We start from the raw sequence: 15,388 nt of genomic DNA on the forward strand, positions 1-15,388 counted from the left end.
GTATTCCATTTTGTACATATCCTGTAGTTTGTTTGTTTGTTTTTTTGACAGGCAGAGAGAGAGAGAGAGAGAGAGAGAGAGAGAGAGAAAGGTCTTCCTTCCATTGGTTCACTCACCAATGGAGCGCTGCAGCCAGCGCGCTGCGCTGATCTGAAGCCAGGAGCCAGGTGCTTCCTCCTAGTCTCCCATGCGGATGCAGGGCCCAAGCACTTGGGCCATCCTCCACTGCCTTCCCGGGCCACAGCAGAGAGCTAGACTGGAAGAGGAGCAACCGGGACAGAATCTGGCGCCCCAACCAGGACTAGAACCCGGGGTGCCGCCACCTCAGGTGGAGGATTAGCCTAGTGGGCCGCAGCGCCAGCCCTATCCCATAGTTTCTTTATCAAGTCTTCAGCTGATGGGCATTTGGGTTGATTCATTGTCTTAGCTATTGTGAATTGAGCTGCAATAAACATGGGGGTGCAGAAAACCCTTTCACATGCTGATTTCATTTCTATTGGGTAATTCCCTGAAGAGCGATGGCAGGTCTATATACAGATTTCTGAGGTTTCTCCATACTGTCTTACATAGTGACTTTATGAGTTTAAATTCCCACCAACAGTGGATTAGGGTACCTTTTCCCCCACATCCTCACCATGTGTTGATTTCTGTATTTGGGCCATTCTAACTGGGGTGAGATGAAATGTCACTGTGGTTTTGATTTGCATTTCCCTGATGGCTAGTGATCCTGAGCATTTTTTCATGTGTCTGTTGGCCACTTGGATTTCGTCTTTTGAAAAATATCTGTTTAAGTGCTTTGCCCATTTCTTTACTGGGTTGTTTGTTTTGTTGTTGTGGAGTTTCTTGATCTCTTTATATATTCTGGTTATTAATCCTTTATCCAATGCATAGATTGCAAGTAATTTCTCCCATTATCTTGCTTGTCTCTTCACTTTCCTGAGTGTTTCTTTTGCAGTACAGAAGCTTCTCAATTTGATGTAACCCCATTTGCTCATTGTGACTTTGATTGGCTCAGAAATCTATATTGACCCCAGTTGCTCTGGGGTCTTCTCCAAGCACTCTTTGCATGTGCCAATGTCTTGCAGAGTTTCCCCAATGTTCCCTAATAATTTGATGGTTTCGGGTCATGGATTTAGGTCTTTAATCCATTTTGAGTGATTTTTGTGTAAGGAATAAGATAGGGGTGTTGCTTCTGCATATGGAAATCCAGTTTTCCAAGCATTATTTCTTGAAGAGACTGTCCCTACTCCAGGGGTCGGCTTTAGATCCTGAGTCAAAGAAAAGTTGGTTGCAGATGTATGGGTTGATTTCTGGCATTTCTATTCTGTTCTATTGATCTATCCATCTGTTTTTGTACCAGTACCAGGCTGTTTTGATTATAACTGCCCTAGAGTATGTCTTGAAATCTGGTATTATGGTACCTCCAACTTTGTTTTTGTTGCATAAGATTTCTTTGGCTATTCAGGGTCTCCTGTGTTACCATATGAATTTCAGTATCATTTTTTTCTAGATCTGAGAAGAATGTCTCTGGGGCTTCCAGCCACATTACCTCTAGGCTCTTTCTGCCACTTTCGCCAGTGTCTTGGGCTACTGTGGTCTCGTCTCACCTCACTTTCCAGTGCTGTTGCGTAGGCTCTTGGCTGTTGGAGTCCTGAGCTGTGGGTGCCCATGCCCTCTACGTAGGTCCACTGTGTCTCTCTAATTTCAGTAGAGTTTCCTCCACTGTTTTTTCCCTAACTCTTCCCTGAGACTACACTATCTCTCTCTCTCTCTCTCTTTTTTTTTTTTTTTGACAGGCAGAGTGGACAGTGAGAGAGAGAGAGACAGAGAGAAAGGTCTTCCTTTGCTGTTGGTTCACCCTACAATGGCCGCTGCAGCTGGCGCGCTGTGGCCGGTGCGCTGTGGCTGGTGCACCGCGCTGATCCAATGGCAGGAGCCAGGTGCTTCTCCTGGTCTCCCATGGGGTGCAGGGCCCAAGCACTTGGGCCATCCTCCACTGCACTCCCTGGCCACAGCAGAGAGCTGGCCTGGAAGAGGGGCAACCGGGACAGAATCCGGCGCCCTGACTGGGACTAGAACCCGGTGTGCCGGCGCTGCAAGGCAGAGGATTAGCCTGTTGAGCCGCGACGCTGGCTACTATCTCTTTTTTTTTTTTAACTTTTATTTAGTAAATATAGATTTCCAAAGTACAGTTTATGGATTACAATGGCTCCCCCCCCATAACTTCCCTCCCACCTGCAACCCTCCCATCTCCCACTCCTTATCCCATTCCATTCACATCAAGATTCATTTTCAATTATCTTTATATACAGAAGATCAATTTAGTATATATTAAGTAAAGATTTCCTCAGTTTGCACCCACACAGAACATAAAGTGTAAAATACTGTTTCAGTACTAGTTATAGCATTACTTCACATTGAACAACACATTAAGGACAGATATCCTACATGAGGAGTAAGTACACAGTGACTCCTGTTGTTGACTTAACAATTTGACACTCTTATTTATGGTGTTAGTAATCTCCCTAGGTTCTAGTCATGAGTTGCCAAGGCTATGGAAGCCTTTTGAGTTCGCTGACTTCAATCTTATTCAGACAGGGTCTTAGTCAAAGTGGGAGTTCCCTCCTCCCTTCAGAGAAAGGTACCTCCTTCTTTGATGGCCTGTTCTTTCCACTGGGATCTCACTCACAGAGATCTTTCATTTAGGTCTTCTTCTTCTTCTTCTTTTTTTTTTTTTCCAGAGTGTCTTGGCTTTCCATGCCTAAAATACTCTCATGGGCTCTTCAGCCAGATCTTAATGCCTTAAGGGCTGATTCTGAGGCAGGAGTGCTGGTTAGGACATCTGCCATTCTATGAGTCTTCTGTGTATCTCGCTTCCCATGTTAGATTGTTTTCTCCCTTTTTGATTCTATCAGTTAGTATTAGCAGACACTAGTCTTGTTTGTGTGATCCCTTTGAATCTTAGAACTATCAGTGTGATCAATTGTGAACAGAAATTGATCACTTGGACTAGTGAGATGGCATTGGTACATGCCACCTTGATGGGATTGTATTGGAATCCCCTGGCACATTTCTAACTCCACCATTTGGGGCAAGTCCGATTGAACATGTCCCAAATTGTACATCTCCTCCCTCTCTTATTCCCACTCTTAAAAATATGGAACGCTTCACGAATTTGCGTGTCATCCTTGCGCAGGGGCCATGCTAATCTTCTCTGTATCCTTCCAATTTTAGTATATGTGCTGCTGGAGCGAGCACACTATCTCTACTTTTTAAAAATTATCTTCTCCTGGGCTAGAGTGTTAAGCTCCTTCCCTACTCTGCCGTCTTAGAAATGCCTTTCTCTATTTTTTTTTTTTTCAAAATTTAACCTTAGAGAAAATGATGCCAATGTGTGAATGTTTATTTTAAAAGTTTTAGCTATGATTTATTTTAGCAAATTGATGGAAAATTGTTCTTTGTTGTAAAATATGTATTTATTTTTCATGTGATTCTGTAAAAAATCCTAGATTTACACAATACTGGATACATTATTTTACTGGAATAATTTTCTATATGGGGCCTTGCTCTTCAAATATGCAATCCAATTTTATTTATGATATAAATTTATTTTCATTTAATTGAAATATTTTTGCACTAAAAATAATCAAGTAAAGAAACAGCAATAATTCCTCCTGATCTCTTTTCCCATTTACCAATTTCTTCTTTTTAAAAAGATTTATTTATTTATTTGAAAGGCAGAGTTACAATGAGAGATGGGGAGAGACAGAGAGAAGGGGAGAGAGGGAGAGGGAGAGAAGAAGAGAGGGAGAGAGGGAGGGGGGAGAGGGGGAGAGAATGGGAGAGGGAGAGAGGGGGAGAGGGGAAGAGGGGGAGAGAGGGAGAGAGGGAGAGGGGAAGAGGGGGAGAGAGGGAGAGAGGGAGAGGGAGATAGTGGGAGAGGGAGAGAGGGGGAGGGGGGGAAAGGGGGAGAGAGAATGAGAATGAGAATGAGAATGAGAATGAGAATGAGGTTGAGAATGAGAGTGAGTCTTCCATCTGCTGGTTCGCTTCCTAAATGGCCTCACCACTCTGCTTCATGGCTCGACATGTGCTCCTCCCTGCATACACTCTGCCACCCACTGTACTTTCTCAGCAGAGCAAAAGCCTGCATCATGTTGGCTGTCCAGCCTCCCAAACTGGGAGCCGCACAAACCTCTCTCCTGTCTAAGTGGCTTGTCTCAGGTATCTCCCTGTAGTGGTAAGGACCTAATGCAGATTTGAATTATTTTAAAGGTTACTTCCATAATGATAAATATCTGCGATGTTCTTTTTTTTAAGATTTTGAAAATATATGTGAAAGGCAGAATTATGGGGAAGGGTGTCTTTTATCATCTGGTTCACTCCTCAAGTGGCCACAGTGGCCAGGGCTCAGTCCCGCCAAAGCCAGGAGCCAAGAGTTTTTTCCTGTTCTCCCATGTGGGTGCAGGGGCCCAAGCACTTGGGCCACCTTCTACTGCTTTCCCAGGCACATTAGCACAGAGCTGGGTCAGAAGTGGAGCAGCCGAGACTCAAACCAGCAACCATATGGGATGCCAGCATCTCACGTGGTGACCTTAGCCACGATGCCACAATGCTGGCATTGACATTCTTCTTCTCCAGAGATCTGTTAGTTTACAAACATGAGTTCGAGTTCAACAAGCATGTGTCTTGGTCTGCTTTGTGCTGCTGCAGCAGGATGCCTGAGAACGGGTGATTCACACGAAAAAGGCTTTTATCTCTCACAGTCCTGGAGGCCAGGACGTCCAGATAAAGCTGCCAGACAGGTACAGGGGTCTGTTGAGGAGCCTTCCAGAGGGGAGAGATGCTTTCTCCTCCCGTGGCAGAAGGTGGAAGACAGACTCCCTCCGTGAAGCCCTCTTGTCAGGCACCCGACCCCATTCAGGAGGAGGGAGAAGGGGAAGGAGCCATCGCGGCTTAATTACCTCCTGAGGCCTCACCTCCCAGCACTGTCACCATGGCAGCTCCTGAATTTCGGAAGGGACACATGCAAACCACAGCAGCCTCATCTTGTTTGCCAGAACTTCCATTTTCTTTTCACTATTGCCTGCTAGTAGTCAACAAAATTAAGAAAATGCCTCCGTTCGGTGCTAACTGTGTCTCTATTTCTATCATGTGGCTTGTATTTTAGTAATTTCTTTAAAAGCTGATGGTTGTTTCGTTACGCCATCCTTGAATTTCTTCATCATGGTCTATGTTCAAAGAAGTGTGTATTTCATTGCATTTGAGTATAAGTCATGGCAAAATAAATGCTTGCTCACAATCTCAGTCTATTCACTGGCCCCATTTTTTAGGGGGAGGGTAGGAGTTTTTGTCTGCTGGTAATTTTTACTACCCTTGCTTGTTTGTCTTACAGTAAGTCTGGAGCAGCATTTTATCCGTCTTTTTGTTACTCGTATTTTAACCAATCTTCACTTTTGGATGAGCTCTCTTTGGGCTGTTTTTGATGGTAGTGGGAGGTGGGTACAGGAAGCTGCCATGTTTTCCAGACTCCGCGATCCAAGGGCCTTTATCGTCCTTACTGCCAAAGGTGATCTACTTCCTAAAAATATAGCTCATCTGTGCAGTTTTTTAAAGTTAAATTTTATTTTACTTTTTTTAAGGGTAGACTCATCTCCTCTGCCACTCCAAGTCAAATTGGGTACCTGGAGACTGTCCCCAACAGCTTCAGTTACCCCAGATCCTGCACTCAATGTGACAAGAGATTCAGCTCCCCTCAGCCTAATTTTCAGGAAGAGCCCTTGTCATCAGCACTCTCTGGCATCTACTCCTCCCGGGCCTTCCCACCCACCACTTGCCCCTTCTTGGGACTCCTTGTGGAGTGCAGCTTCTGTGCCTGCTTTTGGAAGCCCTTATGAATCTCAGAATCCACAGATTAGGCGTCTTCTGATACCACTGCAAATGGAAGTCGGAGATTTCATTCCTTCTCCTGGGTGCTCTTGTCGGGGTTTTCAGAAGGAGAGGAGGCATTTCTACCAGAGGTCTGGATTCCGTTTTAAAATGTGGAGAGCACTGGCCGGCGCCGCGGCTCACTAGGCTAATCCTCCACCTTGCGGCGCCGGCACACCGGGTTCTAGTCCCGGTCGGGGCGCCGGATTCTGTCCCGGTTGCCCCTCTTCCAGGCCAGCTCTCTGCTGTGGCCCGGGAGTGCAGTGGAGGATGGCCCAAGTGCTTGGGCCCTGCACCCCATGGGAGACCAAGAGAAGCACCTGGCTCCTGGCTTCGGATCAGCGCGATGTGCCAGCCGCGGCGGCCATTGGAGGGTGAACCAACGGCAAAGGAAGACCTTTCTCTCTGTCTCTCTCTCTCTCACTGTCCACTCTGCCTGTAAAAAAAATAAAAAAAAAAATGTGGAGAGCACCACTGTTTCAGAAGCACTTGCCTAGGGCAGTGTGAAGAACATCGACATTAAAACAACAAAGATGCTGGAACAGAGGGTGAAGCCACTGCCTTTCATGCCAGCATCTCATATGGGCGTTGTTTTGAGTCCTTCTGATCCAGCTCCCTGCTGATGTGCCTGGGAAAGCAGCGGAGGATGGCCCAAGTGCTTGGACCCCTGCCACTCACATGGGAGACCCAGATGAAGTTCTGGGCTCTTGGCTTTGGCCTGGTCCAGCCCTGGCTGTTATAGCCATTTGGGGAGTGAACTAATTCTGCCTTTCAAATAAATAAATAAATCTTTAAAGAAAATACTTTTTTTTTAACCACACACTTAGGAGCAACTGTAAGAATGAGGAAAACTTCATGTAATCTTTGTCTTTAGTTTTATGTTTTAAATTCTGTCTTCTTTCTCCCACTCCTTTTGTCTAAGAGGTTCTGTTAGATCTGGAGATGTGCTTATAAAGCTCTTCAAGTCAGCTACACTTCTTAGCTGTCTAAGAATCGTACTGGGGACATGATGCAGGTGCTGTGACATTCTGTGTGCTGCAGCATGTACGCACACAGTGTCACACCATCTCTGTGCTCCTGGCTACGTGCACACAGACAGAGCTGGTGAACACTGGGCGGTAACTGTAGCTAATAAACTGACCTTCCTAAAAATCCGCGAGTCATGATACAGAGTCAGTGAGCATTACAGAGAATGGCTGTGTCACATACGGAGAGCAGTCTTTATTTTCGGGCAATCTGGAAAGCATAAACATTCATGAGGTTTGATATTTTCGCTCGTGTGACATTATACCATCACTCTCACCATCTCTGAATGTCAAGGACGAAGTTATCTGTGTATTCGTGGTATTATTATCTTCCAGAGTCACTCAGCTGCGTAGCAACACTCCACTTCATTTGCTGGGTTTTTGTCTGTCATACCGAAGGCAGAGATGCCTGGGGGATGGGTTGAGTATGATTGGAATGAATATGAAAAAAGGTTTTGTAAAAATAGAGAGTACTTTACAATGCATTGCATTCTGTGCTGTTGGTGATACGAAGATGAATAAATCGTCTGTCTCATACTCAAATGGAAGGCAGTAGCCTAGCATTTACTCAACATCTATTATGTGGCAAATATGCTGCTTGGGGTTTTATTTACTCCTCGTAAACTCTATTGCATGGGCATTCTTAGTTCTGTCTTGTAGAGGGCAAGACTGAAGTTCAGAGTGCTGGGAACGAGCCCAAACCACGTGAACACCCTGAAGCTCTCACTGGCACTGTACCACACCCATTGCATTGCAGTAGAGGAGCGGGCGTGAATGCAATTCCCAGACATGCAAATGATGGCCAGCAACTGGAAATGAAACCAGGCAGCCCCAGGGCTCTCAACCTGAGTACCTACCCATGTTAGGGTGCTGACGTTGAGAGGGTGTCTTCTACACGTGGGTCCTAAGACTTTGGATGCTTTTTATTTATTTATTAAGATTTTGTTTAATGAATACAAATTTCATAGGTATAGATGTAGGAATATAGTGGTTCTTCCCCCTATACATGCCCTCCCACCCCCATTCCTGTCCCATCTCCTACTCCCTCTCCCATCCCATTCTTCATTAAGATTTGTTTTTAATTTACTTTTTATACAGAAGACCAATGCTGTACTAAGTAAAGATTTCAACAGTTTGCACCCACACTGACACACAAAGTATAAAGTATGGTTTGAAGACTAGTTTTACCATTAATTCTTATAGTACAACTCATTAAGGACGGAGGTCCTACATGGGGAGCAAGTGCACAGACTCCTGTTGTTGATTTAACAATTGACACTCTTATTTATGACATCACCGATCACCCGAGGCTCTTGTCATGAGTTGCCAAGGCTATGGAAGCCTCTTGAGTTCACAAACTCCGTCAGTATTTAGACAGGGCCAAACTCTCGAGGAACTGTTCATTATTTTATTTTTTTACTATTTTCTTTTTCTACTTCATGCCAAAGTTGAACTCTTTACTTAACACAGAATTATTCATAGGCCTTTAACTCCAATTGGATGCTTTTTGAAATTCTGTTTGCAGCTGGAGGCTGGGAGTGGGCTAGGAGAGGGTTAGGGGGTGAAGGATTCAAATCCCTTCCGTGTACCTGATGTGAAGGAAGATTAAAACATTAACAGCAGAACATAAATATTATTGAAAATGTGCTACTCAGAAAAATATATATGCAAGGAGATCTCTTACCTGTTTTTTATACAAGATTTATTTATTTATTTGAGAGGCAAAGTTAGAGAGAGAGAGAGAGAGAGAGAGAGGTCTTCCATCTGCTGGTTCACTCCCTAAATGGCTACAACGGCTGGATCTATGCCGATCTGAAGCCAGGAGCCAGGAGCTTCTTCCGGGTCTCCCATGTAGATGCAGGGGCCCAAATACTTGATATTTTCGCTCGTGTGACATCTTCCACTGCCTTCCCAGGCTGTTAGCAGAGAGCTGGATCAGAAGAAGAGCAGCCAGGACATGAACCGGCGCCCATATGAGATACTAGTGCTGCAGGCAGAGGCTTAACCTACTATGCCACAGCACCAGTCCCACCTCTTTTTTTTTTTTAAAGATTTATTTATTTTCTTTGAAAGGCAAAGTTATACAGAGAGAGGGACACACACACATACACACAGCTAAGGTAGGGGGGAGGGAGAGAGAGAGAGAATGAGAGATCTTCCCTCTGCTGGTTCACTCCCCAAATGTCAGCAATGGCCTGGGTTGGGCCAGACCAAAGATTGGATTCTAGGACTTTATTCGCATCTCCACTGTGGGTGGCAGGGGCCCAAGCACTAGGGTCATTTTCTGCTGCTTTCCCAGGTGTTTTAGCAGGGAGTCGGATGGGAAGTGGAGCAGCCAGAACTGGAATCGGTGCTCATATGGGATCTGGTATCAAGGTGGTGGCTTAACCAGCTGCACCCCAACACTGACCCCATTTCTGTCCTTTAAAGGGGAACATTGTGAAAGCACTTGCTGGCCGGCGCCGCGGCTCACTAGGCTAATCCTCCGCCTAGTGGTGCCGGCACACCGGGTTCTAGTCCCAGTCAGGGCGCTGGATTCTGTCCCGGTTGCCCCTCTTCCAGGCCAGCTCTCTGCTGTGGCCCGGGAGTGCAGTGGAGGATGGCCCAAGTGCTTGGGCCCTGCACCCCATGGGAGACCAGGAGAAGCACCTGGCTTCTGGCTTTGGATCAGCGCGGTGCGCCAGCCGCGGCGGCCATTGGAGGGTGAACCAACGGCAAAGGAAGACCTTTCTCTCTGTCTCTCTCTCTCTCTCACTGTCCACTCTGCCTATAAAAAAAAAAAAAGGCACCTGCTGTGCTTCTTCCCTCTCAGTGGCTGGTCTCCCACTTTCTGGCTTGGCCTGCATGGTTGTGGGGGTACATGATGCTCTCTCTGCCCCTCTGATGGACAGTTCAATTCTTGTCATTGGCTTTGCTGTTCCCAGCTACCTCCAGGTCTTTCTAAGCCTTTTCCTTTCTCACTTCACCCTCCTGAGCTTCTGGGTTGAGTCCCCTGTACTATCTTCCTTAAACACGTTTTGGTTCCCCGTGCAGACTATTGGAAGTGGAACTTGGCAGTATGCCTTTTTTGCCACTTGAAGGTAATATGGCTGTGTAATTAAAAAGTTTAGCAACACTGACATTTCTGTGTTTGCACTAGAATTACCTTGATATTGCTAGGGACTGAAGAACGTTGCCACCTGCTAGGAGCATGTGCGTATGTTTGAGCAAAGGTTAATGAGTGTATTCAGGAAGAGGATTTAGGGGAGGCTGGAGAGCAAGTCAGTACATCCTAATATAAAAGAGCAGTGTGTTCTGAGGAGAGAGAGGCCAGCTCTGGGCAGGCAATTCGAAAGGTCCCTTTCTGGGATGTGGGTGGAATAGTGGTTTGATTGATTATTTTCATCTTAAAGACAAGACACCTTCTCTGTGGCTTGACTGGATGTTCCACCTTGCAGATCTATGTTCCGCATATTAATTCTGCGTCAAACCAGCTGCACATATTGTAGGGGAACACATATCCCTTTGTCTCAATCATTGAGTATCTGTCTTGGTATAACTTGAATCTGTGTGCAAGGATGGCAGCCATTGTATGTGTGTGTGTGTGTGTGTGTATAATTATATATATGTGTGTATATATATACATACACACAGTGAGTTGGATTTTATTTAATGAATATAAATGTCGGCTGTTAAATTTTTTTTGATACTGTTTAACTAAACCCCCTCTGCCCATCAATTTTCTGAAGGTCTTGCTTTAATTATATTTGATGGGCAAGATTTTGAGAGTGCTGTAAACCCATGAGCTTTTGGGGAAAATGTTATTTTCAGAGAGCTATATGTTCGAGGAGTTTTCATCTCTGGTTTATAAAGAGCAGTACCACACCATTGAAAACCGTTCTCCGGACAAACAAGACGTTCCTCACCAGCGGAGACGATGGCTTGACCTGGAGGAGCCCTTTCACCTCCCAGAAGAACAGAGCAGCGAAACTTGTCTCTCTCTTCTTCAACCTGCCTCACTTTAAGAAAGGTCTTGCTAGTTTAAAAATAGTCATCTTTTATTCCCTGCCTGTCAGGGCCTTTCTGCTTTCGCTCAGAAACCAGCGTTTACTGATGTTCTTTGATTGACACCCTCCTTAGTACTAAAAGGGAACAGGGAAGGGGAGAAGGTTCCATTTTATTGACAGGCACCGAGACCTTGTCAGGGACAATTGCTTAACAACCCGTATGGTGCCACTTTGGGGAAAGGGGGAAGAAAAGGACAGAATTACTGCTAAATGAAAGGGAAGCAAGCATGGCAAAGGCCAACCATCCTAAAACACTGATTTTTCTTTCAACCAGATCTTAAAGTTGCCAATGCAACTACTTGCAAAATCTGCACAAATTATCTTTCCTTTTCCTTGGGTAGTTAAATTGCCAAAGAGTTGAGATGACTTAGGTTTTGCAAAATGCCCACAGATGTGAGTGAGTGAAAGGCAACCAACTTCAGAGAAAGAAGGCCTGTGTTCTTCTATCAGCTCTGATGTCCCGGCTATGCGACTCTTTGAGGCCACAGACAAAATGGAGAAAACCAACTGTTTTATCACACAGGTGTACAGGGCTGGAAAGTGAAGTGCTTGTAAAGTCAGGAGCTTCTGTACTTTTGCTATCTTGAACATCGTCTGTGCACCAATATGTACATGTTCACTGGACATAAATATTCTCCTATTACTGTAGAAAGAGCACTTGCATGCCTTTGAAAGTATTTGCAAAATGCCTCTCAAACCATTGTGCTGGTTCTGCAGGAAGGACTGTTTCCCCTAGTTCGCAGTTAACAGTCAATTCCGAGGCTAGGTTTATGGGATTTGGCCACAACTATGCTGGGTGGAGGGGCCGGCACTGTGGTGTAGTAGACTAAGCCTCTGCCTGAGGCGCTGGAATCCCATATGGGTACCAGTTCCAGTTCTGCTGCTTATCTTCCAATCCAGCTCTCTGCTGTGGCCTGGGAAATCAGTGGAAGATGACACCCACATGGGAGACCTGGAAAAGGCTCCTGGCTCTTGGTTTCAGATTGGCCCAGCTGCTCACTTAGGGTGTGAACCAGCAGATGAAAGATCTTTCTCTTGGCTTTCCCTGTGTCTGTCTGTTACTCTACCTCTTAAATAAATAACAATCTTTAAAAAATATGCTGTGTGGAGATGAGGGGTGGGACGAGGCTCACTTAGGTCAGCTGGTTCCAAACCTGTGTCATGTCCACTCTTTTCTGTTTCTACTTTTAATTATTTTTGGAATAAGATGATGTAAACTAGCTGTTTCCAAATTGTGTGTGTTGAATAGTTTTTAAAGTTTTCCAATCTGTCAGACATGGTTACTTTGGCAAAATACAATGCAAGTGAACTATTAGAATTGTATCTATGTCAGCGTCTTGGTTTGGACAAGGTACTGTGGTTCAGTGAGAAGTTATTATGGTGGAAGCTATGTGAAGGGTACGTGAGAACTCAGAGTTTCAGCTTCTTGTGAGTTTTAAATTATTTCAAGAAGTAAAGGAAAAAATTATTGGACAGTTGAAATGAAAATAGATGCAAAGTTCAATCCTTAACTTTAAAATTGTTAACTGATGCATAAAATTGTGCATATTTATAGTATACCATGTCATGTCTCAATGCATATATACAATGTGTAATGTGCAAATCAAGGTAAATACATCTGTCTCCCCGAACATTTATTCTCTCTTTATGGAGAAAACATTAAAAATCTTTTTACAAAATGTATGCACAATATAGTATTGTTATTGATGCTCTATAAAACACTAGAACTATTCCTCCCACCTAATTATAACTTAGAGCTCATTAAGCAGCATTTTCCCTTATCCCCAGCTTCTGGTAACCTCTCTTCTGCTCTCAAATTCTAAGAGACCAGTTTTTTCTCGATTCCAGATATGAGTGGGATAGCTTACATTTCCAGTGATTCAAGTCAGGAGACGTATTATTACTCATGAGATTGCTGTAAAACTTTCTAAGGACTTGCTGTCACTTTCTGTAGTTATCTTGTGATGGGCTAGTAACAGACATTCTACTGACCACACCGTGTGAACCTGAATAAAATTAAATTTCTCTTCTATTCAAAAGAGTAGTTCTTGAGGAAGCTGTCAGTCTTCAGCCTCAATGTTCAGGTTCAAGGATGAACACTGGATTATCTCAAACTGTCCAAAGCCAGCCAGCTGTGGCAGAGTGGAGAAGGTAGAATCCTGTGAGGGCCAGAGGTAAGAGAGACAGCACTGGCTCTCAGGGAAGCAGAGAGAGGAGAAAACCTCAAGAAGAGGCCAGTGCAGGAGTCGACATGAGCCCTTGCCAAGACAAGGCTGAGTTTGATCACTGACCCACACTGCCATTTGCTAAAGCAACAGGAGGTGGAGGAAAGAACCAGGGACTTTCGAGAAGAGAACACTCCAGCGTGGGGGAACGACTGAGACTTACATGTAGCCTGTGTCATCTGATGGGTTAATAAACCCTTGAACTATACGTGGGGTGTGACAAGAGGAGGAGGAGGAAGGTCACCTTTGGCTTCTGAGCTGATTGCTGTTTCAAGATCAATCATTTTAGTGGTGGGCGAGGCTGGCTCATGGGGAGGAAAGCAAATGTGAGCCCCTCGTGGCTGTGCTATAAGGAGGAGGTGGATGGAAGGGAAATTTCAGGTATAAAATGGAGCACAGCAAGTGGTTCAGTGCGGGATGCTCAGGAAAAGAGAGACGTGTCATAGCAGTCAGGATGCATTAGGTTTGGTTTAGATTTCCCCAGTAGGTGGGAAGAATGAGTGTCAGAAGCAGGTGTACACATTCCCAACTTGGAACCCTGACGAGTGAGCCTCAGAAAGTTAGCCGGTACTCAGTGCCCGAGCCGGCACTCCCAGGTCCAAGACTCAGTGGCTGTGAACGTGACCTTAGTTGGAAATGGGGTCTTTGAAAATGAAACTAAGTTAAAGCACCTTGAATATCCTGGATTTAGGGTGAGCTCTAAGGCAATGGCTAGCTAGGAAAGGAGAGGGAGATCTGACGCACAGGGACACACAGAGCAGGTGGTGCCAAGACGGAGCTCGAGTGGAGTTAGGCTGCCCTGGCCAAATCTGTCAGGGTGCAGGAGAAGCTGGTGAGGTGAGGAAGGTCTCTCCTGGAGACACCACGGCCTTGCTGGTCCTTTGACTTCAGACTTCTGGCTCCTTGAAGTGTGAAGGAATACATCCTTGTAATTTGAAGCCACCTTGTTTGTGGCATTAACTGCAGCCCTAGGAAACAAACTCAGTACCTCTTGTGAGAGTTCAGAACATGCTTTTTTGGAAGGATGTAATTCTTGTTGTAATTAGAGGGAAAATGAGACCATTCCAAAGAATGAAGTTTAGCAAATGTGAAAGTGATTGAATTATAGATCAAATCAACCCTACTCCCCCAGTTAATTCTGTCACGCCCTCCCTCCCTTCTTCCTTTTCTCCCTTCCCACCTTCCCCGACTTTCCGTTCTTCTACCTCCTCTCTGTTCTGGAGTTTAACTGCCACACGAAGAAAACACTTTAAACATAACTTATTAGTTTTAAATGTGTTTTCCCATTTCTAGCCTCCAGTTAGAACTTATCACCCTGAAAAAATCCCTTGTAGCAAATCCAAAGGGAACCAGAGTCCACACACTGCCAGCCAGTCTTATTTTGATTGGATAGGTGGGTTTTCTTTTGTGCCTTCTGAAGAATTGAAAAGGAACTTGTAGATCCCCTTTCCCTCTATGACTTCCATCAGTTTGTGCCAGAGAACAGAGAGTTTGTTAGCCCTCTGCCCTACACAGATTCTGGTGCAGAGTAGGCTTCATTGTATGCTTGTGGGCCTATACCATAGACTCAGGGATTGGATTTACTGACCTAAGTCTGCAGAATTCTTTTTTTTTTTTTTTTTTTTTGACAGAGTGGACAGTGAGAGAGACAGAATTCTTTTTTTTTTTTTTTGACAGAGTGGACAGTGAGAGAGAGAGACAGAGAGAAAGGTCTTCCTTTGCCGTTGGTTCACCCTCCAATGGCTGCCGCGCTGCGGCCGGTGCACCGCGCTGATCTGATGGCAGGAGTCAGGTACTTATCCTGGTCTCCCATGGGGTGCAGGGCCCAAGGACTTGGGCCATCCTCCACTGCACTCCCGGGCCACAGCAGAGAGCTGGGCTGGAAGAGAGGCAACCGGGACAGAATCTGGTGCCCCGACAGGGACTAGAACCTGGTGTGCTAGCGCTGCGAGGCGGAGGATTAGCCTAGTGAGCTGTGGTGCTGGCTTCTGCAGAATTCTTAAAGTGAATTTTCTTCATAAAATTGGGGGCATTTCAGTGTCTCAGGCACTCGTGGACTTAGGAAATCTCTGCATGTTTGCATATCCGTAACAGTCTCTCCCTTGTAAGTACCTAGGAACCCAAGCCAGCCTGGCTTAACCCAAGGGGATTTACTAACTTTTGT

At 45.2% G+C, this 15,388-nt stretch overlaps 1 long non-coding RNA gene and 1 other non-coding gene across 2 annotated transcripts in view; one reads left to right on the top strand and one right to left on the bottom strand.

Annotated features, from left to right (window-relative positions):
* The window catches only part of LOC138849411 (uncharacterized), a 444,923-nt gene that overhangs the window by 12,069 nt on the left and 417,466 nt on the right, over positions 1-15,388 (top strand). The gene's annotated exons all lie outside the window — the stretch shown is intronic.
* On the bottom strand, positions 3,152-3,258 carry LOC138849546 (U6 spliceosomal RNA). Its single transcript, XR_011388408.1, has one exon. It is a non-coding gene; the product is annotated as a U6 spliceosomal RNA (small nuclear RNA).

This window comes from Oryctolagus cuniculus, chromosome 4, assembly GCF_964237555.1.
Source record: "Oryctolagus cuniculus chromosome 4, mOryCun1.1, whole genome shotgun sequence".
NCBI classification, from domain to species: domain Eukaryota; kingdom Metazoa; phylum Chordata; class Mammalia; order Lagomorpha; family Leporidae; genus Oryctolagus; species Oryctolagus cuniculus.